The sequence below is a fragment of the Eptatretus burgeri genome, chromosome 18, assembly GCF_056783735.1.
Source record: "Eptatretus burgeri isolate ZD-2024b chromosome 18, Ebu_testis_v1, whole genome shotgun sequence".
Taxonomy (NCBI): domain Eukaryota; kingdom Metazoa; phylum Chordata; class Myxini; order Myxiniformes; family Myxinidae; genus Eptatretus; species Eptatretus burgeri.
The window spans coordinates 32,061,054-32,075,343 of record NC_140978.1 but is presented as its reverse complement, the minus strand read 5'-3'; the positions used below and the strand labels follow the sequence as shown (position 1 = coordinate 32,075,343).

Genomic DNA, 14,290 nt, shown 5'->3' with positions numbered 1-14,290 from the left:
TTGGGCCACACGTTGGTTGTGACAGGAGAGGAAGTCTGCGAGCCATGAGTGGAGATGGCCTTGGATACCACAGGAAGAGAGTTTGGTGAGCAGGAAGGGTGCCAGACGGTGTCAAAAGCACGTGATATGGCTCGGATTTAATGTCTGGCATTGAGGACTTCCATCCATTGTTGGGAGAGCAGAAGCAGAATATCCGAGGTACAGTGACCTCGTCTGAAACCAAGTTGATGATCGGAAATCAAGCCATTGTTGAAGAGGAAGGATTTAATGTCTGAAGCGATGATGGATTCCATAACCTTGCTGATGATTGGGAGAAGGCTGATTGGTCTGTAGGTGCACGGATCTGTTTTTTCACCTTTTTTATGCCGAGCGGTAATGTTTGCTGATTTCCAAGCAGATGGCAGATGACCTTGAGCAAATGACAGGGTGAATAGAACAGAGAGAGGGTGAACAAGAGTGGAGGAGCAGGTTTTTAGGACACGTGGGCTGATGCCATCTGAACCGGTTGCAGAATCTGAGTCGAGGTTTGACAGCAAGCTCTCCACTTTGTCAGAAGAAAATGACACAGAGTCCAGGGACAGTTGGGTGCGACTGTGTAAGGTGCGTAGAGAAAGCGAAGGGTTTCGGACACAAGATTTTGATGCAAGCACCGAGTTTAGACATTCATCCTCTTCATGTGTGGTGTCAGCAGTGCAGCCATTTGAGGTAAGGGAGGGGATGGTGGCGGAACATATACCAGAAACAGATTTAATTCGACATCACCAGCATGTGGAGGAGGGAGAGAGGTTTGAGAGTTCGAAATTGAGATTAGAAAGATGTTTTTGGCTCTCCTGAGGGGAGATACAGACTTGTTCTGAGCTTTATGGAAGGAACTGAGATTACCCTCAGTTGGGTTTGCTTTCCATGAGGCAAATGCAAGTTGTTTCAGGACAACTGCCTCACCACAAGCTTCAGTGAATCAAGGGCAGGAGGAAGGTAAGGGTAGGACAACTGAAGACGAGAGCGGATAAATCTGTGCATGAGGGAGAGCAAGTTTCTTTGAAAGAATTCCCAGGATGAGTTGATGTTGGAGAAAGTAGCGATGGGAGACCAGTCTCGAAGTTTGATGGCTGCTTGGAGACCCTGCCAGTCGACTGAGTGAAATGCCAGACTCGACGGCGGTGAGGTGGTTCTCTGATAATAGCCAGAGAGATGTCCACTTTGACAAGGACGTGGTCAGAAGAACCGATTGGAGTGAAGGAAGAACAGCAGATATTTTCAGGGAAATTTGTCAAAATCAGATCCAGAAGAGATGGAGTACCATTGGTTGAGATCCGGGTCGGGAAGTTGACTGAGTCGGTCTCAATGAGTCGCAGAAGTCTATTGCTGAGGTGCCATGACAGGTGAGAGAGGTACCCACATCCAGTGAACTGGCATGATGACAATTGAAGTCACCACATGTGAGAAAGAGAGAGTTTAGATGAGAGGCCAGAAGTTGGTCCATGTTTTCGGATAGTGAGGTGTAAATGGAGTCTTCACTGTTTGGTGGACGGGACATCACACATACAAACATGAGATGGGAGTGGAGGGGAAGTCATATTGGGAGAAGGCTGATTGCATGTGGTCAGGAGCTTAGGTGGGCCGAGGAAGGACTGCAACAGAGGTATTCCTGGGGATGTGGGGGAGTGAGGGCAGTGCATGGAGAGTGAGTAATGGAGTCTTTGATGAACAGAGCAACTCCTACACCAGAACGAGGCTCAGGTCTGTCATACCGGAGGAGGGAGTAACCAGGGAGAGATACTAGGGAGTCAGAGATGTGTTGAGGGAGAAAAGTTTCCGTTAGACCAATTATGTCTGGTTTGTCTGTGGCAACCTGTATGGAAAGATGTCAGGTTTGAGTGAAGGCCCCAGATATTTGAGCATCACACTATTAATGAAGAGAGAGGGGAGGGGTGGGGGAGGGTCAGACTAGGGAGGAGGGGGGGGAGGTAAGGAGAGTTGTTGAAAGAGTGTGGGGGATTACAGAAGAGTGAGGGGAGGGACTGGATGAGGAGGAGAAAAGGCTCTGTGGTGCTGTGTTGAGGTACAGTGGGGAGTAATAAGAGATGGGGCAGAAGACTGTTGAGGATTTGAGGAGATGCAGTGATGAGATGGAGGAGAGAGGGCAGGGGAAGGAGGCAGATTTGTGTATGTGAGTGGATGGCAACTTTGAGAAGGGTTTAACAGCCATATTTAATTACATTAATGACCCTATTTAATTATCACCTTAATTTGACGATCCTCGGCCACCTTGCTGTCTGGTGTCTTAAGGCATTTCCTGGGTAACCTCCCTGGGATCTGAAGCCACCATGTTTTTTGGCCTGCTCAACCTTGCTTTGATTTGGAATAGGCTGCAACAATTTCTTCAAGATATATAGATATAAGCTCCAGATTTGAAAATATCAGCAGTTCCGACTCTGAAAAAAAGTGTTGATTTGTTCAATTTGGATATTGCACGGGCGTTTCTGGGTGCGTCATTGTGAAGACGGCAATTGGCAATCGCGTGCCAAGCCAGCTGTTCCATTGGAGTGCTTGAGTGCTTAAGACACTTACCGAGCTGCACAGTTCAGTTTGTGTCCTGATCGGGATGTTCAGTCGATAATTACTTCAAGGTAAAGATACAAATACAGCACACACGGATGTGGTACATATGGGTAGATTTTTTTAGATCTGCATGGACTCTCCGCAGGTGTGTGCACTTGCCATGCCCGTTACGGGCATGGTGGTGGCAAAGTTTCAACCGATATCTTATGGAGGTTCAATCATGTTTTTCCTTTGTCCTCGCTCCTGTTTCTAAAGCATTTGGTTATCAAATTTGCTTTACAAAGGTTAAATGTTAATCTTTGAGTTTCAAAGCAAAGTACACAATTTTGCCAAAACAATGTGGACACCTGATCGTCCAAAATGCCATTCAAAAATCATGGGCATTAATATGGAGTTAGTCCCCCCCCCCCCCTTGCTGCTATAACAGCCTCCACTCTTCTGGGAAAGATTTCCACGAGATGTTCGAACATTGCTGCAGGGATTTGTTTCCATTCAGAAACAAGAGCATTCATGAGGTCAGGCACTGATTTGGGGTGATTAGGTCTGGCTTGAGGTCGGCATTCCATTTCATCCCAAAGGTGTTCGATGGGTTTGAGTTCAGGACTCTGTGCAGGCCAGTCAAGTTCTTCCACACAAATCTCGACAAACCATTTCTGTATGGACCTCGCTTTGTGCACAGGGGCATTATCATGCTGAAACAGGAAAGGGCCTTCTCCAAACTGTTGCTACAATGTTGGAAGCACAGAATCATCTAGAATGTCATTGTGTGCTGGAGCTCTAACATTTCCCTTCACTGGAACTAAGGGGCTGAGCCCAAACTATGAAAAACAGCCCCAGACCATTATTCCTGCTCCACCAAACTTTCCAGTTGGCACTATGCATTTGGGCAGGTAGCGCTCTCCTGGCATCCATCAAACCCAGATTCGTCCGTCAGACTGCCAGATGGTGAAGCGTGATTCATCACTCCAGCTCATGCATTTCCACTGCTCCAGAGTCCAATGTCGGTGAGCTTTACACAACCCCAGCCGACGCTTGGCATTGCGCATGGTGATGTTAGGCTTGTTTGCAGCTGCTCGGCCATGGAAACCCATTTCATGAAGTTCTCGACAAACAGTGCTTGTGCTGACGTTGCTTCCAGAGTCAGTTTGCAAGTCGGTAGTGAGTGTTGCAACCGAGGAAAGACGATTTTTCAGTGCTACACACTTCAGCACCCGGCAGTCCTGTTCTGTGCTTGTGTGGCTTACCACTCTGTGGCTGAGCTGTTGTTACTCCTAGACGTGTCCACTTCACAATAACAGCACTTACAGTTGACCAGTACAGCTCTAGCAGGGCAGAAATTTGTCGAACTCACTTGTTGGAAAGGTAGCATCTGATGACGGTGCCACGTTGAAAGTCACTGAGCTCTTCAGTACGGCCCATTCTCCTGCCAATGTTTGTCTATGGAGATTGCATGGCTGTGTGCTTGATTTTATACACCTGTCAGCAATGGGTGTGGCTGAAATAGCCGAATGCACTAATTAGAAGGCGTGTCCTCGTACTTCTGGCCATGTAGTGTATATTTGATAACGCCCGATTTCTGAGCCGTTTGCATAATGAACATATTTTCTAAATTACCGAGGCAATATTTTTTTTCCACCCTTCACGCACAGCTTATGTTTGTGAACATATCCCTCAAACATCTGTTGAAATGCACCATTGTTTTTTGGTGAATGATTCAAAGTTTCTGGGTTGTATACAGTAAGTACTGTGGTCGGTAATCACACTGACGCCAACCTGCCAATTCCCAAAAAATTACCGATATCAGCCAAACGTGGGTGTGTGCGTGTGCGTGTGCGTGCATTGGTATCTACATATGCGGGTTTCAGAATGTGGAATGGAGTCCTCCCAGGGTGGGCTCAAAGTATCCACCTTTATTTCGGTAAGGGCTCACGATTCATGGACCAAGATGTGACATTTTCTGTTCTCAAAGTTTTGTGCCAAGGGTTCTCTTCAGGATCGTCGCTGAGCCCTGGACAGCTTCCAACTGTAGTTTGTTTGTAATAATATTCCCAGGTATGGTTTTTAGCTTACCTGTAAAATAGTTCCGGGGAGTTTATGGGATGGTGCGTCGTCCGTCCACAAATACTCGCAACTTCTTCTCAGAAACTACACATACAATTCCAATGAAATTTGACCACAACCTTCATCACCCATGATGGCATAAAAAAAAGGTCTGAAGGGGTCTACAGTGGGATTTTACGGGTTGGGGGGAGGGGGGAGGGGGGTTGCCTCCCCAAAGAGGTATTTGCTTTCTTCTCAAACGATACTCACAATTCCGATGAAACTTCACGACAACATTCATCACCCATGACGTACTAAAGTTTGTTCGCGACATGAGAAAAATCTGGCTCTAATGTGATTTAAGGGGGGGTTAAGGGCTCCCCAAAATAAATATTTGCTTTCTTCTCCAAAACTACACAAGCAATTCCGATGAAACTTCACCACCATCTTCACACCCATGATCCACCAAAGTTTGTTCACAACATAAAAAAAAAATTGGGATCTCACAGGGTCTATGGGGAGAGGGGGATTGTCCCCCAAAATATGCATCTGCTTTCTTCTCAGAAACTACACTCAATTCCGATGAAACTTGACCACCATCTTCACCACCTGCGATCTACCAAAGTTTATTCACGACATTATATATATATATATATATATATATATATATATATATATATATATATATATATATATATATATATATATATACATATATATCGGGGTCGAAGGGGTTCTACGGGGGGCGGGGGGGATGCCCCTCCAAAATATGTATTTGCTTTCTTTTCTGAAGCCACACACACACAATTTAGATGAAACTTGACCACAACCTTTATCACCCGTGATGTATCAAGGTTTGTTCAGAGCATTTTAAAAAAATCCATAGGTATTTACTTTCTTCTCCATTATATATTTTGTGGGTGATCCATGTCTAGCAGCAGTTGCCTGATTATGTTACTACCACTCATGGTGAGTGCCACTACCAGGTGAGCACCAGGGGTATTGCCCCTATGTTTAATATCTCTGTGAGGTTCTTTGTCATCATTCCTGTAGGTCCAGCTATCAATTAGCAATGCTATTAACACCTCAATTAGCAATGCCTTCTTCTCATTTTTTGTACCCAAGTATGATATGTGGTCGCAACGCTTTGTTTTCTATGTTCATGCTCGATGGGATCATCAGTTCATACGTGAGCGGGAGGTACTTCCATGTTTTCAGTGATTACTTTTGGTTCATGTTCCCACAAATTTTCTGGAACTGGGACATCAAAGTTTTTGCAGACGTGCCAGCGGATTACTTTACAAACTTTGTTACGTCATTGTGTGTACCGCTGTTCTGACATGAGTGTGTGTGTGTGTGTGTGTGTGTGTGTGTGTGTGTGTGTGTGTGTGTGTGTGTGTGTGTGTGTGTGTGTGTGTGTGTGTTCAGTCATTAAGCATAACATATCATTCTCCTTACTAACCACACCTCCACCCCTTACTCTTCTCTCTTCTTTATTTTTTTTCATACTCCTCTCTCATCTCTCCCTCCCACAGTATAGCAACATTTGGTGAGGCACAGCTCTACCCACCTCCCCTCCCCCCTTTTCCTCGCTCTTCTCCCTTCCTCTCTCTCCTCAATACCCCCCGCCAGCAAAGCAACGGGTTGTATTTGCTCGTATATGTATAAATATAGATAGATAGATATGATATTTAACACTGAAACAACAAATTAACAATTTTATTTTGGACTCAAGCGCATTGCTTCTTCTGATTCTTTTTCTTCTTCCTTCATGAATCCTGTGAATGTTTACAGGGATGATTTATTAATGACTTTATGGATCGACATAAATTGGACCCACACTTAGCATGCTTTCGGTTCATATAATGCATTCGAGGAAAATGGTACAAAATAAAATGATACCAACAACATGAAGGAGACATAAAACAAACAAACAAACAAAATGGCTGACCTTCCATCATTTCCAGCTGTCATGGGGATGGCAACCTCACCGCTACAGGAGACTATATATATATATATATATATATATATATATATATATATATATATATATATATATATATATATATATATATATACACACAAACATGGCTGTTTGTTTACTTCAATCAAAACAAGGTGGAAAGCTTAAGCTGTCCGACTGTCTGGCATACAGGAGCCAAGATGGGGAGGGACGAAGAGCAAAGAGCCTTCGTGGAATGGATTCGTTAATGAGGTCGAGATGAGAGAGCTGAGGACTCGCCTCTAAGGGCAAGGTTCAATGAAATCCTATCCTAGCCCATTCATCAACTTTAAACTGGTGAATGAAATGATCTTTTCGCCTTGTGTCGTTCATTAAAACGAAATGTGGATGTTTCAATTTTGCAACCCATCATGCATCCAGGTGGGTCAAACATGGCTTCCATGTATCGATTGAGGGCTGGCAGGATGGCCTGAAAGAGGTATATACACACTCACCTCTGAGCCATCTACTTTAAAGTCCATTCGAGGAACGGCCGCTTGAATGACCTTAAAGCTGGGTGTTCCATCTGCTAGCATTAGTTGGTGGATGTTGAAAGATCCCACGGTGTTCTTCATGAAGAGTAGTCAAGCCATCGCCAGCACCTTTGACAAATTCCAAATTCTTCGTATAACTAACCAACAGGGGGGCACTGCATCAGTGGCACAGCTACACCCTCAGCCAATGATGTTACTCACAGCATTGTACTGCACACAAAAGAAGAAAAATGCATCAATCAGCACTTCTCCTTCCATTGGTATATTTGGTGGAAGTATTGCACAACGCACTTAATTCAGAGTTAGAACAGCTCCAGCCTGAATGACAGCAACATGAACTGTCGATGATTTGATGAGTTTCACAAGGATGTATACAGAAGGAACTTTGGCACAGGCAGCAGAAGGAGGCCACTCGGCCCATCATGCCTGCGTTGCACCAACCGCAGTCTCATCACCTTCACCCATCGACACACAAGTCACAAGCCACTGACAAGACGGTGATTTGTATTTAGTGATGACTGATACATTTCCTCCGGGAGACAGAATCAAATCACATCAGATGTGTGAAGGAGCATGGTTTCTGCCATGGTTAGGTTCTGATGTGATGGATCACAAAAATTCAACATCTAAATGATATCTGGAAACTGGGATGGTCATGCAGGGATGACATGCTGTGGGTCATGCTCCCCAAAGCAGACCTTCACCACATGGGGTCTATGGATGGTACGGTGGTGAAGTTGTCCTGAGACCAACAGCTCATCATGATATGGATCCAGGTTAGAAGAATGAACCCGGTTCACACTGGCTGAGCATGCCCCCTTACCAGGCTACCATTAGAACCATTAGATATTCAGACTCTACCCTCCTCATAAGGGATCTGAACCATGATTCCATTTTTACCTCCACAACTGAAGGGGGTGGAGCCCAGAGGTTATGTTTTCACCCCTGTCTGTCTGTCTGTTAGCAAGATATCTCAAAAACATTATGGACGGATTCAGAGGAAACTACATGGACAGGTTGGGTGTGTGACAAGGATGACCTGATTCGACTTTGGTGAAGATCCGAATCCGGAGAGGAGAATTTTTTAAATTTTTAACCGATTCTTCACCATTGAGAGATCGGGCGAAAAACAATACATATCATGATATTTGAAAAAGTTTTGGACGGATTATGACAAAACTTGTTGTTAGAGTTGGTTAGGTCACAAGAACAAACCGATTCAATTTTGGTTCATGTCCGGATCCAGATCCGGCCTATCAGTGGAATACAAAATGTGAACTGTTCAGCCTGACAGAGGTATGCGCTCTACCGAGTGCCCTTCTAGTTCCATGATGTGTTTGCAATGTACACCGATTTAAGAGGTCTTTCCATCACCCACGAGCTCTTCCATTTGTTTCAAAGAATCATGCCTGTGAAATATCCATCTCCCACTTTCTTCATGTATCAATTTAATTGCGAGGCAGAATCCGTTTGAGCATGATAACCTGAATGTGGATGTGACAGCCGGATTAACACCTGCGCTGTCGTCGAGCTTACTCCATTGGTGCCACGACACTGCAATTGGAATACAGACATCAAGCTAGAATGAACGTTTCAAAATCTCATTTGGCTTCGTAGAGGGAGAATCAATGCAGAACCAGGAATTAGTTCTGGAAATCTCATGGAAGTTACAAAACGAGGTGTACCCTGCGGCCTGCTGTGATGAGTTCAAGTGGAATCTGTAAAAAAAATTGTTACCTTCTTTATTGGTCCTACTCTTGCTATCTCGGGTTTGGTCTGGCTTTCATCCACCTCCTCCACCTCCTCCTCCTCCTCCTACTCTTCCTTTTATTCGTTAGGATGCACTATGTAGCTTTACTGGCCGGGGGCAGCTCTGTCGCTGATGCAGTACCCTTGTAGGTCAGGTCAAGAATTTGTCATTTGTTCCGTGTGCCATCGATAGCTTGCCTACTCTTTGCGAAGGACACCATGGGATCTTTATTGTCCACCAACCAATGCCAACAGATGGGACTCCCAGTTTAACACCCATCCAAGGGACGGCACAGAGGTGAGCGTGCGTACCTATAGGCCATCCTGCCAGCTTTTATACTTATGGATCCGCCTGTGGGTTGATCGATCGAGCTGACATTATTCTGATACTGTAGTTTGTGTAACAGTCCAAACCCAATGGCTTTATAGGTTTGAAACCGGTGTTTCCACTCATCACATCATGCCAGTATAATAGCTTGGCTCATGCGCACATTGACCTGTAAAAGTAATGAACAGGACGAACGAGGGGTAGACCGGTCGGTCCACCTGCCACGTCCATCACGCAAGACATGGATCGATCACGGTCCAGCACCAATCCCACAATAGAATCGGCTACTTGCCCCAACCATATACTCATGATTGAACTCTACACGGTCTTTTCCTTCGCACATTCAGCCACGATGACCTGCGGGTCTTGCTTGTGATTCTAAGCATCGGAAGCCTAGACAGGGAGGGACATGTGCGGTGTGTTGTAGTGAAACAGGTGGGCGGCGGAGAGGGAAGGGTGCTACTCAAGGAAGAAATGTTCATGAATACTTAATACAAAAAGCTGGCTAAATGCACCGAAGAGCTATATCGATTCGTCTCGGATCAAAAGTTGTTTAGACCTTTAGGGAGCTCAAAGAGAAGCAAAACAACTGTCCAGTGAGGTGTAGTGTAACACATCCTAAAAATGTCTTCTTGCTGTTGCATGAAATTGAGGAAAGGGTGTTCATGTAGCCATGCGTGGGGTGAGCCTTGTAGCCCTGAACGTCGGATTGTGCAAAAAAAAAAAAAAAGTTTGATTGTTGGATTTAGAAATGCTACTTTAAAAAAAATATATATTTAAAAAACAAAAACTCTCCATAGGTCAAGGGCTGGTCAAGGGATGGCCAAGACTCTATTGCATTGTTTCTCAGCCAGATTTACCATACGACCCACCCGTTATCCCAACACAGGAGTGAAAATTTTGGAAAAAAAACAAAACCTCACTTTACTAGGGGAAATACTGGGTTTATTTAAGTGGGGGCGTTTTTTTTAGCCCAAGGATTCATGGGTAAAAACCCAGACGACTTTGCATAACACGGGTCCGATGGACCCAGGAATTGAAACAAAATTAACTTGCAAAATATATTATTATTTCTATTTTATCGTTATGCTTTTATTATACTAGTGCGTTGCCGTAGGTGCGTGCCTGTACGTGCGTGGCCATATGTGCAAACAAAAACAAAAACTTTCAAACCGCGTGCCAGAAACAACAACCACACAGGCCGTTCCTTCTCTCTCGTAAACGACACACACACACACACACACACACACACACACACACACACACACACACACACACACACACACACACACACACACACACACACACACACATTGCTGGAATTATAGATAGATGAAATGAGGTCAATGAGATGACAAATGAAGGGGTTGAATGCAGACTGCAGAGCATTGAGTAAGGAAACCCGTCGTTGTGAATCGTTTTTACCACCAAATTGAGATGTATCTCATTGGCAAGCAAGCTGAGTGGAGCTGAATTCCTTCACACGTCCAAAGGCCACAGCGTTTTGACAATTGGAAACAAAAAAAAGTTGTGCACTTTTTTGATAAATTATTTTCGGAACAATTTTTCTTCAATAAATAAATAATAATCAAAATTGTCTCCATGTTCACACATTTATCTCGTTAGCACCTCTTCATAAACAACATTGCTGAGGAAACGACACTTATAAATAATAAAAATTGTTGTGGTGAATTGAAGGAGGTGACGTGTGATCACATGTTGCACGGCTCGAGCACGGAATAGATAAAGCCAAGATTCCGCGCGGTCGGGGTTATTGTCCCAGGGGCATTGTCGTTTACGGCGGCGGCTCACTTGGTGCTCGTTGAATGGTGAGAATTGAGAGTATATCGGACTCCGTGCTTATACTGATTTATTTTGCGGTGATTAGTTGCACGTGTATACCTTACTGCTTATGTACTCCTTGCTGCACCTGTATTCCCTGATGTGCCCGTAGAAGCGGCTTCAATCAAATGGAATAAAGCCTACACTCTGAAGGTTCTTCTCTCGCTCTCATTTCAATTGTCTTCATGTACACACCTTTATCTTGTTAGCACCTCTTCATAAACAACATTGCTGAGGTAACGGCGCTTCTTCTTTGTTTCCTCGTCCAGGGCAAGAATGCGGAGGCTGCTGAATCTGCAAACGTTTTGACAAATCATTCGTTTTAATAGCCAATTATTCAATTAGCGCCAACGTATTTTGACTTTTTCGCAAGGAAAAACACAAAGAGAAGAGAAGAGAGAGAAAAAAAACGTTCGTGCAAAAAAAAAAAAAAAAAATTACTTCCTGGTTCGGAGCATACCAACTCACTCTGATGTTCCCGAAATTTATGCACCGTCTAATATGAAAACGATCATAACTTGGGGCATTGTGTTTATCTATAAATGCGCATAAGAAATCGAGAAATTAATAGAATACACGAAGTCATCATTATCCGGAAGTCCGTACGTGTAACCCGTAATGGGGAACGCGGCTGAGCCACACCCACGCAACAACGTGTCTTGTCATTGGTTTGGTAAATAAATGGCCATAACTTGGGAAGCACTTGTCCGATTAATATCAAACCTTGAAAAGGCACATCTTCAGGTCCCCAGCAATATAGCTGGCAAGTTTCAATTAGATCGGACCAGCGGTTGTCGAGAAACAGTGGTCACACACACACACACACACACACACACACACACACACACACACACACACACACACACACACACACACACACACACACACACACACACACACACACACACACACACACACACACACACACACACACACACACACACACACACATTGCTGGAATTATAGATAGATATAATGTTTAGGCTCATGGACGATATATGTAAAAAAAAAATTGTTTTTTTTTGATGATGTTATTGGAAGAAAACCACAAAAAGTAATGCCTATTTATTATATATATATATATATATATATATATATATATATATATATATATATATATATATATATATATATATATATATGAATATATAAATTTATATTTATGTTTTTATTTTTATTTCGAGACAAAGTTGCAGCTAGCTCAAAAAAATTTTTTGCTCAGAAAATGTCGATTCACTGTCTTTTTTTGACTTTCCGTCAGCGGGCTTTCCGTCAATAGACCAAGAAATTAAACAAAGTGAAATACTGGGGAAAAAAATGATTAATATATAAGCCTACATTCCCGAATTCCTACCATTTCAATCATCGGAGACGTCTCGTATGCTAACATGACATCGTAGCAACCTTTGAGACGTTTTTCCTACATCCAAGAAAAAAAAAAAACTAAGGAAGTACATGAGGAAACAAGATGGTGAAAACGCATACAAGATTTTAAAATAGCTTCAAAAATCACAAATGAGAGGACATTTCCGCGGAGATGATGAATCTTGAATGGAACTTGTCATGTACAAATTACGAAGAATACAATGCAAAATGCAACCACGGGTCCATGGGACCCGAAGCATGCGGTTTAGAGGTAGCATTTTTATTAAATGTAAATAAATTATTCCTCTTAAAACTGAACGGAAAAATAAAATAATTAATGTTACAGCAATAATTAATGTAACATTTAAAAAAATGTTACAGCACATCAAAAAATCTGGCGGGTCCATTGGACCCTGCCTCCGCTGGGGTTCCACCCAGGTGGGGAAAATTGGGTTGGACAGGACCCATGAGTTCCAACCCTGACTACAGGAGCAACAAACAATTCAAGGCTGGAATCTGGACCATTCTTATTTCCTTTTTGCACACAACATGTCAATTTGATTGGAGGACATATTCTTACTCAGCGAACATCAGCCTGTTAGTGTTTCTGCCTTTAGTTTTGTTCACTACTAAGCTTGACAATACAAGTTCACATCTACAGTAGGTAAGTCGTTGGGAACATCACTAAGACTTGTGCATCAACTAAGCGCAGACAGCTCGTGACCCCCCCCCCCCCAGGAAAGCCACTCCCGGCCCCCTTGGCGTTTGGGGGGTCACGACCCACCATTTCATTTGAAAAAAAACTGCTCTAGATGTACGCTATGGACTTGACCCAGCTATCGTTTCGAATCCAGACCCATCTATAAATGTCATCCCGGTGTTTCACTGGTAGAGCGATTCATCAACGCCACACAGGTTAACGAGATTCCCCAGCGGAGCACCATGGCCAAAACACCAATCTTGATGAGGTTGAAATCAACTTTAATATCACTCATCACACAATCACCGGCACCCTGAACAAATTACAAATTATTTACTCAACTGTTGGGAAGGCGATGGCAAAACCACCCAGCATCACCCACCCTTGCTCAGGAATCTGCTTCTGTGGCACCGATGATCTGCAACACAACGATGGAACATCAGAGAAAGAGAGAGAATTCCCGACAAATGTTTCTTCCCTTTCCTTACCTCCCTTCTACCTCCACACACCCGTCTACTTATCTTTGTACTTCCCATCATCTCTCTGTCTCCTCCATTGCTCAATTATTAACTTCCTCAACTCAGCACCACAATCACATCCCGGTGCGTATGTAATATGTAGATTCCCGCCTTGTGGATTCTTTCATCTGTACCTAGATTCAAGAACCTTCTGAATGGCATCCAGGCTGATGAGACGAGGCATGATAAGGAATTGTAAGTGTCGTTTGTTTCTTGAACCAAATCAAGTGCAAGCATTGCTGCCGAGCTCCCATGGGTTCGCAAAACAATCTTCTATTTTTATCCCTTTGTGGAAAGTTCCAGGGTATTTTGGTTTTATGATAACCCACTGAAGGATTTTTTTGGGAGGAAAACAATCCGTGTGGTGTAAAGCAGTGAAAGAGTAAACTGTTTGCTTCCCGAGTTCAGTTTTGTAAAAAAAAAAAAACAAGCTCAAATGAGCTAAGATCTTCGTCCTCTTGATGATGACGTCATAAAACGAATATGACGTCATTGTGGTGTATCAGGTTTGCGAAAAATTATCTGTGCTAATGCCCGGCTCGATTCCCACAAACAGAATTTAAAAAGCTCGCCTAGTTTCGGAGATAATTTTTTAGGCGATTTCCATCAGTGGAGATATTTTGACGTCATAACTTTTTTCCAGGAGGAATTTTCAAAATCGGAGATGGTTACTGTCTGCGCAGGGTATTT

General features: G+C 43.5%; 1 long non-coding RNA gene across 2 annotated transcripts in view; it reads right to left on the bottom strand.

The window, feature by feature from the left end:
• Positions 1 to 14,290, bottom strand: part of LOC147008835 (uncharacterized) — a 108,022-nt gene that overhangs the window by 86,115 nt on the left and 7,617 nt on the right. For both annotated transcript variants that reach the window (XR_015053338.1, XR_015053339.1), the window contains exon 2: positions 13,425 to 13,500. This is a non-coding gene — a long non-coding RNA (uncharacterized LOC147008835). The remainder of the gene's footprint in view (positions 1 to 13,424; positions 13,501 to 14,290) is intronic.